Source organism: Silene latifolia, chromosome 9, assembly GCF_048544455.1.
Source record: "Silene latifolia isolate original U9 population chromosome 9, ASM4854445v1, whole genome shotgun sequence".
In the NCBI taxonomy this organism is placed as follows: Eukaryota; Viridiplantae; Streptophyta; class Magnoliopsida; order Caryophyllales; family Caryophyllaceae; genus Silene; species Silene latifolia.
The window spans coordinates 200,390,377-200,402,679 of record NC_133534.1 but is presented as its reverse complement, the minus strand read 5'-3'; positions in this window follow the sequence as shown (position 1 = coordinate 200,402,679).

Genomic DNA, 12,303 nt, shown 5'->3' with positions numbered 1-12,303 from the left:
CAACCCTCTGACCATTAATTAGGGAGGATATTTTTCGGTAGCTATTTTCCATATAACCGTTAGTAGTTAAACTTCGGGGCTTCGTCCCTCACTCGTACCAAAAAAAGGAAGGAAATGGTTGATGATGTACATTAAGGGGTCGGTCTCGAAATACCTTAAGTATTTGCTGATACCCGATCAATCGCATTAAGTTTCATTACAAATGAAGTACACCAAAGTACATTCCAAATATGAGAGTTTAAAAAAAACTTAAAAATAAAATAAAAACAATTCTTACTTAATATAGCGGGAAGAAAAGAAAGACGGAAGTCATAGTTGTCGAAAAATATGGTGATATAATTAGTCATAGTTGTCAGTTTTCCAAGCGATGAGACCTGTTACATGTATCGTGACGAGAACTGGCCCTTCCTATTATGTCAACTCGACCCATCTATCCTTAGAGATAACACTATCATATGTCGTACAAAAAAAATTACTCTTGTTGTCAGCTTATAAGTTCTAACTATTGTGGAGTATTTATGGCCTCGGACGATGTTTCTAGACTTTGAACCTGTCAGTCTTGACTCACTTACCTAATTTATGTGGTTTGCACGCTATGAGGTGTACTCTAAGATTTACTGCGAACTAAAGATAGCAGCTCACCGACTGCGTGTTTCCTATTCATAAAAAAAACGTTATAACTATTAAAAGTCCAAGTAATTTCTATTAGAAATATAGAACAATATATTCAATTTTATTTATTGCAATTTTCATGAATGATACAAATGTCTTCTAGCTATTTATACATAATGAAGAATCGTGTATATACGAAAAGAATAAAGAAGCGGCTCCTCCAATATTTACAACAGTTATAGATGACCATAAAATTCACGATTATAGGCAAGGAGACGATGTTGCCTTATATAATCAAGAGAGTTGTTGGGCTTGTTCTTGTGTAAAGACAGTAATATCGGAATACCCCCCCCCCCCCCCATTCCCTAAGTGGGAGCGTGGAGGCTTGAGATGCCCAATTTTGACAAAAGTTCTTCAAAGGAGGTCCGTCCTAAAGCTTTGGTAAAGATGTCATGCATCGAGTTGGCTCTTGGTGTGGACAAAGCTTGGTTTGATAGTGGCTTTTAGAATCTCATCCCGCATAAAATGACAATTCACCTCTATATGTTTGGTGCGTTCGTGAAAAATGGGATTCTTTGGTTAGGTATATTACTGATTGGCTATTGCATAAGAGTTCAATGGGTTGGTTGTGATCAATGTCGAGGAAGGATAAGAGCCCTTGGAGCCATTTGAGTTCGCATACTGTGTAAGTCATAGCTCGATATTCGGCCTCCGCGGATGATTTGGAGACGGTGGTTTGCTTCTTTATTTTCCATGAAATCGGGGAATCGCCTAGGAATACCATGTATGCGGATAAGGAATGTCGACTTTTTGGAACAACTTGCCTAGTCCGCGTCACAATAAGGGCGGAGGGCAAGATTACTGTCGGAGCGTAATAGGAGACCTTGTCCCAGATTATTTTTAGTGTATCGAACAACCTGAAGTCTTTGCACTCCAATGGTCAAGTCGTGGGGCTTGCATAAATTGTGCGAGTATGTGAACAGAATAGATGAGCTCCGGATGAGTGATGGTATGGTACACAAGGCGCCCAACTAAACTTCGATAGGGTTGAGGATCATCGACTAAAGAGGCTTCGGAAAGAGCCAATCGATGGTTAGGCTCCATAGGGACAGTAGCCGGTTTGGAACCCAGAAGACCCGATTCAGTGAGGATGTCGAGGGTGTATTTGCGTTGCAAGATAAAAGACTATTTTTGTTGCGAGCAATTTCGAGCCTAAAAAATATTTGAGAGGGCCAGAGTCCTTCATAGGCAAACATTTGCTAAGGTAGGCCTTGAACCGATCAATCATGAGAGAATTGTTTCCACAAATCACAAGATCGTAAATATAGACAAGAACATGTACCTCGATGTCGGGCTCAGAAATAGAAAATAGGGAATGGTCATAGGGACATTGCTTAAAACCGTAGGTGATAAGTGCGCAAGCGAGCTTTGCATACCAACATCGAGGTGCTTGGCGAAATCCATATAACGACTTGCGAAGACGACAGACCGTGCCATCATTGGTGGAGTGAAATCCCGGAGGTGGCTTCATATAGGCTTCTTCATGATGGTCGCCATGAAGAAAGGCGTTACGTACGTCCAGTTGGTGAAGATCCCAACCTTTGACTGCGCAATGGCAAGGACAGTGGGAACGGTGACTAATTTAATAGTCGGAGCAAATGCCTCATTGTAATCGACACCTTGAACTTGTCGATTCCCCATAACAACTAGTGCTGCTTTGTAGCGTTCAATCATCCCACCGGCGTATTTTATCTTATATACCCATTTTGAACAAATTGCCTTTTTATGAGGCGGAAGTTTCTCAAGTGTCCATGTATTGTTTCAATAAAAACCGTACTTATCCTTACCCTTACCCGCCCTGTTGTTTAAAGTCGGGCACCCCACGGACTGCCTGGTTCATACATATAAATTTATTTGTGAAGCTACAAATTAGTCGAAGTGATAAAATAGCAAATGCGACATTTTAATAATTTATTTTGTGAAGCTACAAATTAGTCAAAGGCTCGAAGTGATAAATAGCAAATGCGACATTGTAATAATTTCTTAGCCATGCAAAAATCTCCTCATCTAGATGTAAAATATAAATTTATTTGAGCAAAGGACATAATTGTTTATACTTATATAGCTAAGATTAAAGAAGAAGATACTAGATAACGAGAACTCTGTGCATTGCGAATATTAAATGATTCTTTCTTGAAAGGAAAAAACGAAAGTATTGAATGAGAAAATAATAAGTGATTAGTTGGTGTTCTAAAGGATCACTTTGATATTTCTAAAAAGACGAGATTTTGAGACTATTTTATAGCTAAATGTGATAACATTTAAAAAACATGTTACTATAAAAAGTAAAATTAGCTGGACTATTTTGATTACATTTGACCATAAAGTTATTACAAAATTCAATCTTTTTAAAAAGACAAAAATGATCAATTTAAAACAAGAATTTTTAATAAATGATTGAATCACTGACAGAGCTATGTTGATGAGATGGTAGCTCATGCCATATTTCCGGATCATGTAGTATGAGTTTATTACATAGTGTAAAAACAAAAAAAAAGTTTATTACATAGTGTTTATAATGACCTAGAGAATCTCGCAACTTACAAATCGGTATGATCGTGCTAAGAATTTGAGGGAGCCCATGGACAATAATGACAATAAGGTCAACCAGACAAGCATACCTAAAACAACTGGCAATAATCGTTACCGCGCATAGTTTTTATAATTTAGGACAAATATATCATTTTAATGTGCATATATTATGAATCTGTTTGTGTGAAAACAAGTACTGTACCTTAAGGTATTCGGAGGCGATTACTACCCTCCTAAATTTCGTGATCCACCCTTTAATGTAAGGGTTTGAGCCACGGTTGTAGATGCGTATTCTAATAAACAACGCTAAATTATTTATAATAATTTAGCGCTTAAGGATGAATGATATAATTCTCAAACTTAAACACAGGAATCTTCAACGATACTTATATATCAAGAAAGATCAAATAACACAACATCAACTAGAGTCTGCACAAGAGTACTTGTGGATGCTAAATTACAAACTAAGGGATACATGGCTGATTACCTCCATGATCGGATGGTCTCGCCGTGCTACATCTAAAGCTAATGCTAATGCTAATCTAAGACTAAGAATCTACGATCTAAGGATAGACTAAGTTGTAGTTGTTATTGTTTTAGTTGGTGTCATGTTACTTGGATGATTACCTCCTTATATAAACAATATCCTGGACTGTAATTCTTAGGGGCTGGTGTGTTTTTGATTAGTTTTATGGAGAGGATAAACAAAGACAACTATTTGCAGCGGAATAATGAATATATAAACAAGAATCTTGAAAAAAAACTTTATTTTTCTGTTGCTATTCTTTGGTTTAATAAGAAACAAGAATAAAGATATATATCTTCACCAAAGCACACAACAATTGGTTAAGATTGGAGTAACCTTATCAAAGCACAAAACCAATAATAAAAGCCTTGTGTGCTGCCTAACCACACAGCAAAGGACACACACAACTTCCACCACTAAGCAAAGAAGGTTTTCTCAAGCACAAAGCGAAGAGAGAATATAGAGAAATAAAGTTTCACTCTTTTTCATTTAACTCAAATCTGAATATTACAAGGATAGATGCTTGGTTTATATAGGGACTAAGACTTTGATCTTAGCCGTTCAAGCCTGCATCTAAGGACCATAATTGGCTCACAAAGAGTACAAGGAGAACAGCTAAAAGATCTTACAGAAACTGAATATAAGAACAAGAAAACAATAAAGCATAAAGCATAAACTATTAAAGCTGAATTCTGATTTGTTTGCTTGCACAAAGTCAATTAAGATGTGTAAGAGCTTGGGGAAGGACCCTGGACAGCTACATATCTTCAATTACTAAAGGTTAGGAAGACTTTGAAGCCTTGTCCAACTCTTGTTTAGCGAAAAATAGCAACCACAACAGCCTTGGCACATGATGGTGCTGAATTGGTACTACCCGGACCCATTGTTTTGCATTTAGCTTATCCTGCACTTTTATTGTGAATTACCGAAAACCCTTCGGAAATTTTCTCTTCTTAAGACCTTAAACTAAGAGGATTACGGTTTATGGAATCACTCAATTCCGTTTAGGGAGTTGCTTGGACCTTGTTCATGATGATGGACCAAAACCGGGTTTGAGAATTTTAGGAATTAGATAATGAAGTTATCTTTCACCTCCAAAACGAATCAGCCATAATCATTAAGTAAATCTTATGTAATGCAATTTTAAGTACTGACAAGTATATCCCGAACTTTCAACAGAAATTTACAAACCAGCCCCGTCTTGTAGATGTCATAACTTGTTGCTCCGGATAACATAGGAAGCCTACCATATACCAAATGAATGAAAAATGAGTTATATTCCTCCTCCAGTTGGAATCAGGCAAAAACAATGCATGGATCCTCAGTTATTTGCCTTTGAGCAAGTTCAGGTCAGGACTGATCTAGCTTGGCTAGTGCATTGCATTCTTTTGTACAAGTTGTTTGCAGGGAATATAGCTTAAGGTACATAGCTGATATGAATATGATTCAAAAGCCATACTCAAGCAAAGATAACAAGATTTCGAGGGACATAAGAATCGTCCATATCGATTGAGTATAGCTTGGGGTATAGACCAAAGAACTTGGCCCAGGTCTCCTGATCTGAGTATTCTTCTCATTCCTGCAGTCATTTGGCTTCTCCCTGACTTGGAACATAATGTGATCAATGGCAAGATATGAAGATCCCTATCCTAGAGTAAAAAGTGAAAGACCTATGCTCCAACTCCTATTCCAACCACCCCGAGTTCAAAAGAAATTTGTCCTCAAATTTCGAGTGCAGAAAAATCAAATACTCCAAATGTGTTCACCTTTTATTAAAAACAAGTAAATCCTATTCAGATTGAGGCATCCCCATGAATCTTCAGAAGACTTAAGCCCTTTCAGGCTTGAATAATATCTCAAGAGACCAATTATCATGACTTCCACCTGGATCATAAATAAGAATGACAACTGGCAAAAGTTGGGTTGTACCATTCCTAAACATATACTTAAGAATTTAATTTCTTTTCCTTGCTCTTCTTGAAGGCCGATCAGAACCACAAGCAGAATTCCCTAGATCAAATGACTTGAGAGCATGCCCTGACTTTCTAAGAGACTCAATTCTAAGCTGAAATTGCAGGCCACCATTTATAGAATACTCACATGGACAATCATTATCCTCAAGAGTAGTAGGATGCTGTAATACCCGCCTTATTAGAGACCTATTGACTGACCTTTTTACCATGTGGTATCCATAGTGAAGGATGGAAGGAAGAGCTATATTACGTTCATGACCGAATACTTGACCTAGTAAGGGTGACTCAGCCAAGTGCGTTGTACTCGGCCGAGTATGTTCCATACTCGTCCGAGTACGCATCTGGCAGCGTATTATAATATCACGCGAGGGTTACGACTTAAATCATTTCCGCCATATTTTTTATCATTTCTAAACCTAAAACCCTCTCTCTCTATCCTCCCATCTCTCACCACCCATTTTAATGTTTTGCCATGAACCTGACTCCGGGTGGGGATGTAACTCGGGAGTGGAGTCATTGAGTCGGGCCGTTTCGGCCAACGACATCTAGATGTTCTTCGTGGTATGTTTATGTACATTTGTAATCGATTTGTGGATTCTAATAGTATAGTAATAGGACGTAATTGCTGGTTGTAGCAAATGATGTGGATTCTTTCTAGGCTTGATGTGATTAATTAATGCGATTTCTATGGAATGGCGTAAAGTTAGGGTTTCTCTACTCAGTTTCAGATTTTGATTGTGTTAATGTGATTTGCATTGATGTGGGTGTTCTATTGTATTGGTTCGGTTACCGTATCATATGGTGGTGTGGCCACTTTATTGGTATTACTGTTATCCGTTGTGAAGCCATTGTCGGGAGATGGTCTTCAACCCCCATGTTCACCCCTTGTGGCTCCCGTCACAAGGGGGATGTGCACATTAATTGTAGATACCCGTATCCGTCGATATTGGAATTTGTAGAAATCCCAACAAAACACCTGATGTTGATAGAGCATATGTTTACTTACATCGCTCTTTAGCGTATTCCGTTTTGTGATGTGGGACAAGCGTTATTTGACGGTTTTATAATTTAAATGAAATTTAAATTATTTCGAAATGAATGAAATTTGTTTCTTCGATTTTCATATTTTCAAATTTATTTAAAATTTAAAGCTTTTATAATTTATTTGAAAAATAAGTTATTCTTCAAAGTTCTTATTTTAAAATCATTTGAAAAATGAGATATGTGACGATTTTACGACTCATCGTTTTATATTTAATTTGAAAAGTTAGATTTTAACGCAATTTTAAACGAGGTTTTTGAGACGGTTTTAAGCTCGTTTTTTAAACGGTTTTTAGCACGAGAATTGAGGTATAGCTTTGGCACATCCCACCCCCCATTGGTCGCGGGTTTGAACCCCCTTAGCCACCATCGATTACCGTCCCTTTTCTTCCACAAATCCGCATACTAAGCAACCCACCTCCAACCCCTTTCCCCTGTTTTCGAGCCCAAACCCGACACGCCAAAAACAACCGTTCCCAACTCCCAGCTAGCCTAGACCACACCCACCACCTACCACCTATCCCATAACCCAACACCTATCCTTGCCCTAACCCACACCAAACCCAACCCAAAAACCCACACCCAAACCCCAAACTCGTGCCCTGTTTTTGCGCGGCAAAACTGAGGCTTCCAGTCCCCTTTTCAAGCCCCCATCCCAACCAACTCCTTCCCTCATTTCTCTTAATTATTCCCCAAGTATGATAAAGTTATTTCCCCCATCCAAACAGCTTGCAAATCCCCTCAAAACAGAAACCGAATATCCTTTCATTATCTTTTCCAAAACCGACATATTATCCTCCACACTCCATATTTCGACCACATTTATTTACTCCCTCTTCAAGCAAGCTATCCTACTCTCATATTCAGCCAACAACCGAGCCTTTAGAACCCTAAAAGCACCCCCCTTCCCATTTTCTATATAAGCAAGCACATACACACACAAAAGAGAGACTCTTTTTTAACCTAATTTTTGAGCCATACACACACTAGCCTCACATTAAAAAGCAACCCTAGTATACTTGCATACCCATAAACAAAGCACAAGGTTCAGACAAAGTATTAGACAAACATTAGACCATCGATTTGCTCTCTTATTTATGTTTTCTCGCGTTTTGGACTGCTGCTGTTCACATCCAATTCTTGTCATTTTAAAAGCATTTTTGGTCTGGTTTTTTTTGTTAAAAATCAAATATTTGGAGTCTAAGGATTCCAGAACATCTTTTGGATTTAAATTTGTGTAAGAAACGAAGCCACAATCTTCATTTGAAAATCGCTGCACGAAGTGCCCTTTTACGTGAGAAATTGTTTTTGTTTTCGAAATTGATTTTGTTAAATTGTTTCGATATTTGTTTTACAATCATCGATGATGCGCCTTCTAAGCAACACTTTAATACAATATCCCGAGTGGTGTCTGAGTCTACATGTAAGTTGAGGGTGCACAAAATCCCGTCTCTTTCTTTCTCCTTTTCTCGCATATGACGCGGCCTGGTGGCCCTTTTGTCTCATTATTTTGCATCGTTCTTTAATTACCGTTTTATTAGTTAATGTTTCATAATTATATGCTGTTAATGATGAGTTTTAGTTGCTGATTTGGAGTAAGTTTATTGCTAATCATATGCTTGCATTTCGTTTTATGACTTTAACATGTTAATTAAAACAATTGCATGCTTAATTTATAAAATGAATTAATGTGTTTGTTACCCGTTCTAAATTAATTAAAATGAAATTTTGATTTGTTTAATTATATTCACAAGTTTAATGGCTTGTTTTAATTTTAATTAGGAAAAATGGCAAAATACTACCTATTAAAGTTCGAAATTTTTATTTTACTACATATTATGCTTAAATCTGCAAACTACTACCTACAATACTGCAAATATACTCAGTTTACTACCTACTCGACGGAAAACACAACTAATTGTACCAATCTCAGGTAAGATTGACTTTGTTCCAATTTTTTTTTTTTTTGCAATTACTTTATACCCATATTGCCCCTTCTTAATTCAACATAAGTATTCAAATCCATAATCTCCCTCCATTATCATCTTCATCTTCAACCCATCTTTTCCCTTATCCATTAAAGGTAAGTTTTCTCTCTTAAACTTTACTCTCGTCTCCATTAATTAGTCTAACCGGTTACGTTATTTTTCTTAAATTTTCTGGGTTTTGTTGTGTTAGATCTGGAATTTAATGTCTTCAAGAAACTCTTACTCACACGACTCAAGTCCATTGACATGATTGTGGTTTACAGTACTATGAAAGGAGTTATGATTAGATTAGAGAGGTTGAGTGGTAAATGTGAGAGTGTGAGGTGGGTAATTAATTGGGGGGAGTGTGTTAAGTAAGGGTAGAGTTGTCATTTTACATGCTCCGGCAACTTATTAGTACCAAATTCGCACTTTCCGTCAAAAAAGTAGTATAATATATTTAGTTGTAGTGTTTTGGGTGGTATTTTGCAGAAATAGACTTATTAGGTAGTATTTTAAAAATTTTAGACTTTAATAGGTAGTAGTATGCAAATTGGCCTTTTAATTATGAAATAGTTAAAATTAAATCACATGTTCAATTTGCCTTAGCTGATTTACGATGCATGTATGTTTATTTGTATCGTTATCATTGTTAAATTGCAACTTGGCCTAGCTAACCAGTAGAAAGCATGTTAATTGAATTAGACATTCAATAGGTCATACAAAACCCGACATAAGATCTTAAATGAATTTCTTTAAAGAATTTAATGAATTCATCTCTTCTTATGATAATTTCTCGCTAGTTGAATTGCGCATGGTTAGCATCCGATTCATGAGATTCGATGACTAGAATAGTCCGCAACGACCCATGTTTGGCTGTGTGTTTGCCTCGGCCTTCGTGCCACTTGTTGGTTCGGTTTGTTTTGTTTTGTCTAATTATTAAGATTTATTTCAACTATTATTGTTATTTAATCATTGTAATTATTTCATTATCATTTAAGCAATGTAGTTTATACTTTAAATATGGGTCAAGTTAGTCCTTTATTTCAAGTCAAAATGATTTTACAAAACCTTTTCTTTAGCTAGTAAAATTGATGTATTTAGTTAATTAAATCGAAGCGAGTGCGCAAAACGATGATGAGACCAAGGACGAAGTCCATGTGAACCGTGGACTTACCATTGGCACGAATTTCAAGGTGCCTAGAATAGGCGAGTATGTCGTGTGTCATGTTTAGCAATTGTATTCTGATCAAGTTGTATCTTTAATTCAATTGTTGGCAAATTGAGTCGATGAGAATCGTCCCTGGTTGTAATAGGTAGTGCCCCAATTGCTTCCCTTTCCCCAAGCCATGTTTTTGAATGCTTGTTAGCATAGCTCAAATCAACCTCACATGCTAAATCACTTGGACAAAGTAGATTAGATGCATTAAATGACTAGAAACCAAGCACACATGATAGGATCAAAATGGTGTTTTGCACTCTCATATATTAATTGTAGTCTTATCCAATTAGCCATCATAGTCCCAAGTAGAGGCCCTTATTGCAACGGGCGGGGGTGGGTGTTTTATTAACGAACTTTCCATCACGTACTTTCAACAACGAACTCAAATCTCATTTTCAAAAATGGTTCTCAAATTTCCTTAAATTTGGTGGCGACTCCAAGATGAATTTCGACCCCGTGGATAATACCTACATTTTCCCCACATCCACATTTTGGCGACTCCGCTAGGGATTTGTAACTTGAAAAGGAAAATGATGGCTAATAGGACTAACACTATGATTCGTTTTGCATACATGCATTACCCATTCGAGACTTTAGGAGGACCACCTCACCCATTGGATCGATTTCAATGGTTAGGAGGTGATGTCCACTATGCCGATTTAAATATCAAGATAGTACCGCCGAGATCTTCAAGTACTTTCTCTTACCATATTTCACACTTCTGCTTATGGGAGGGTTGACTTTCTTTGATAAGGTCGATCATTGGCATAGACCTAATTAGAGGACCGACCGAGACTTAGAAGAGTCTAGGTTCATGCACGATTAATATGTGAATCCTTATGTGCTATGTGATCATCCTCCCTGTTTTTTTCGAAAATTTCAAACTGTTTTGCCAAACCGTTTTTTTTTTCAAAAACCGTCTTAAAATCAAGCTTGTTTTTAAACTCGGAATGCTGCCGAAATATATGTAGGTTTTTCGACCAAAGTGAGCTTTTTATAGCGGGCATACTGCCCATTTAAAATCTCATTTTCAAATCATCCATTTTCAATCGATTCCAAAATGTTTTTCTCACCGAAACGTTCCCGAGCATAGAATATCATTTTGGAAAAAAAAATTGTCGCATTTGAATTCCGTTGATAGGAGTTATTGTGCATCAAAGTTTTTTCGACCGAACAAACATTGAATGAGCATATCTCTTGGCCATGAGTTCCAAACTCGTCAAACTTTTTTTTTTCAAATCGTAGTACTCGGAAAGATGATCGATTTGAAAAAAAAAATCTTCACTTTCTGAGTTCGTAAACACGAGCTATGACCTCTTTAAGTTTTTCGGATAAAAAATTTGGGTATTTCGTGCAAAGTGGCCAACTTCAGGGGTACCGCGATAATAATAATAATAATAATAATAATAATAATAATAATAATAATAATAATAATAATAATAATAATAATAATAATAATAATAATAATAATAATAATAATAATAATAATAATAATAATAATAATAATAATAATAATAATAATAATAATAATAATAATAATAATAATAATAATAATAATAATAATAATAATAATAATATAATTTGCAATGGTAATTCCTATAATAATTAGAATAAGGTAATTATAATAAGTTTCCTAATTGACCTCACATACTCTTTAATCTTACAATATAAATACATTAATAAATCTGAAAATAATTCATAAAAGAAGAAGGAAGAGATCTAAAAGAAACAAGAGAAGAATTAAGGAAGAGAAAAGCAAAGGAATTAATTTTATTATCGCCTCAAGGTAATTCTTTAAGACCGTCTTATGTATATATTTTGCGATATTACAACTTGTTATCTAGGCCACCATAGATCATGCCGTAAGTATTGTTGTGACCGTGGATGACCAATGATCACCGTTGACCTGATTTGACCACTGTTGACTGACGGGAGAGGGCGGTTTCAGGCGAGTTTCGAGGGGTGGTTGTGTTGCGGATTTTGTGTCGTTTTGAACCCTTTTTGTGACTGGTTTGGACCTCGACCTGGGTTGGGTCGACTTAAGGTGGGTATTAGACCACTGTGGGTGGCTCTAGGTGGTCGAGGGGGGGTGGTTTATGCGGTGCTTGGTCGGAATTTCGTATGGGTTGTGGGTTGTTGTCGATTGTTGTATGCTTGTATTAAACCAGGTTGTTTGACCACCATATCTCGACTTGACCTGGGTATGGTGGGTTTGTGACCTGGTGGTTGGTTAGACCATGGTGGAGGTGTATTGGTGGTTAAAGGTGGTAGGTTTCGGTGGTGGTAGTCTGAAAAACGCAAAATAGGGGAGGGACTGCGTGTTGTGTTGCTGTCGGTATTGAGTTGATGCTGGGGTGTTGTCGTCGGGTC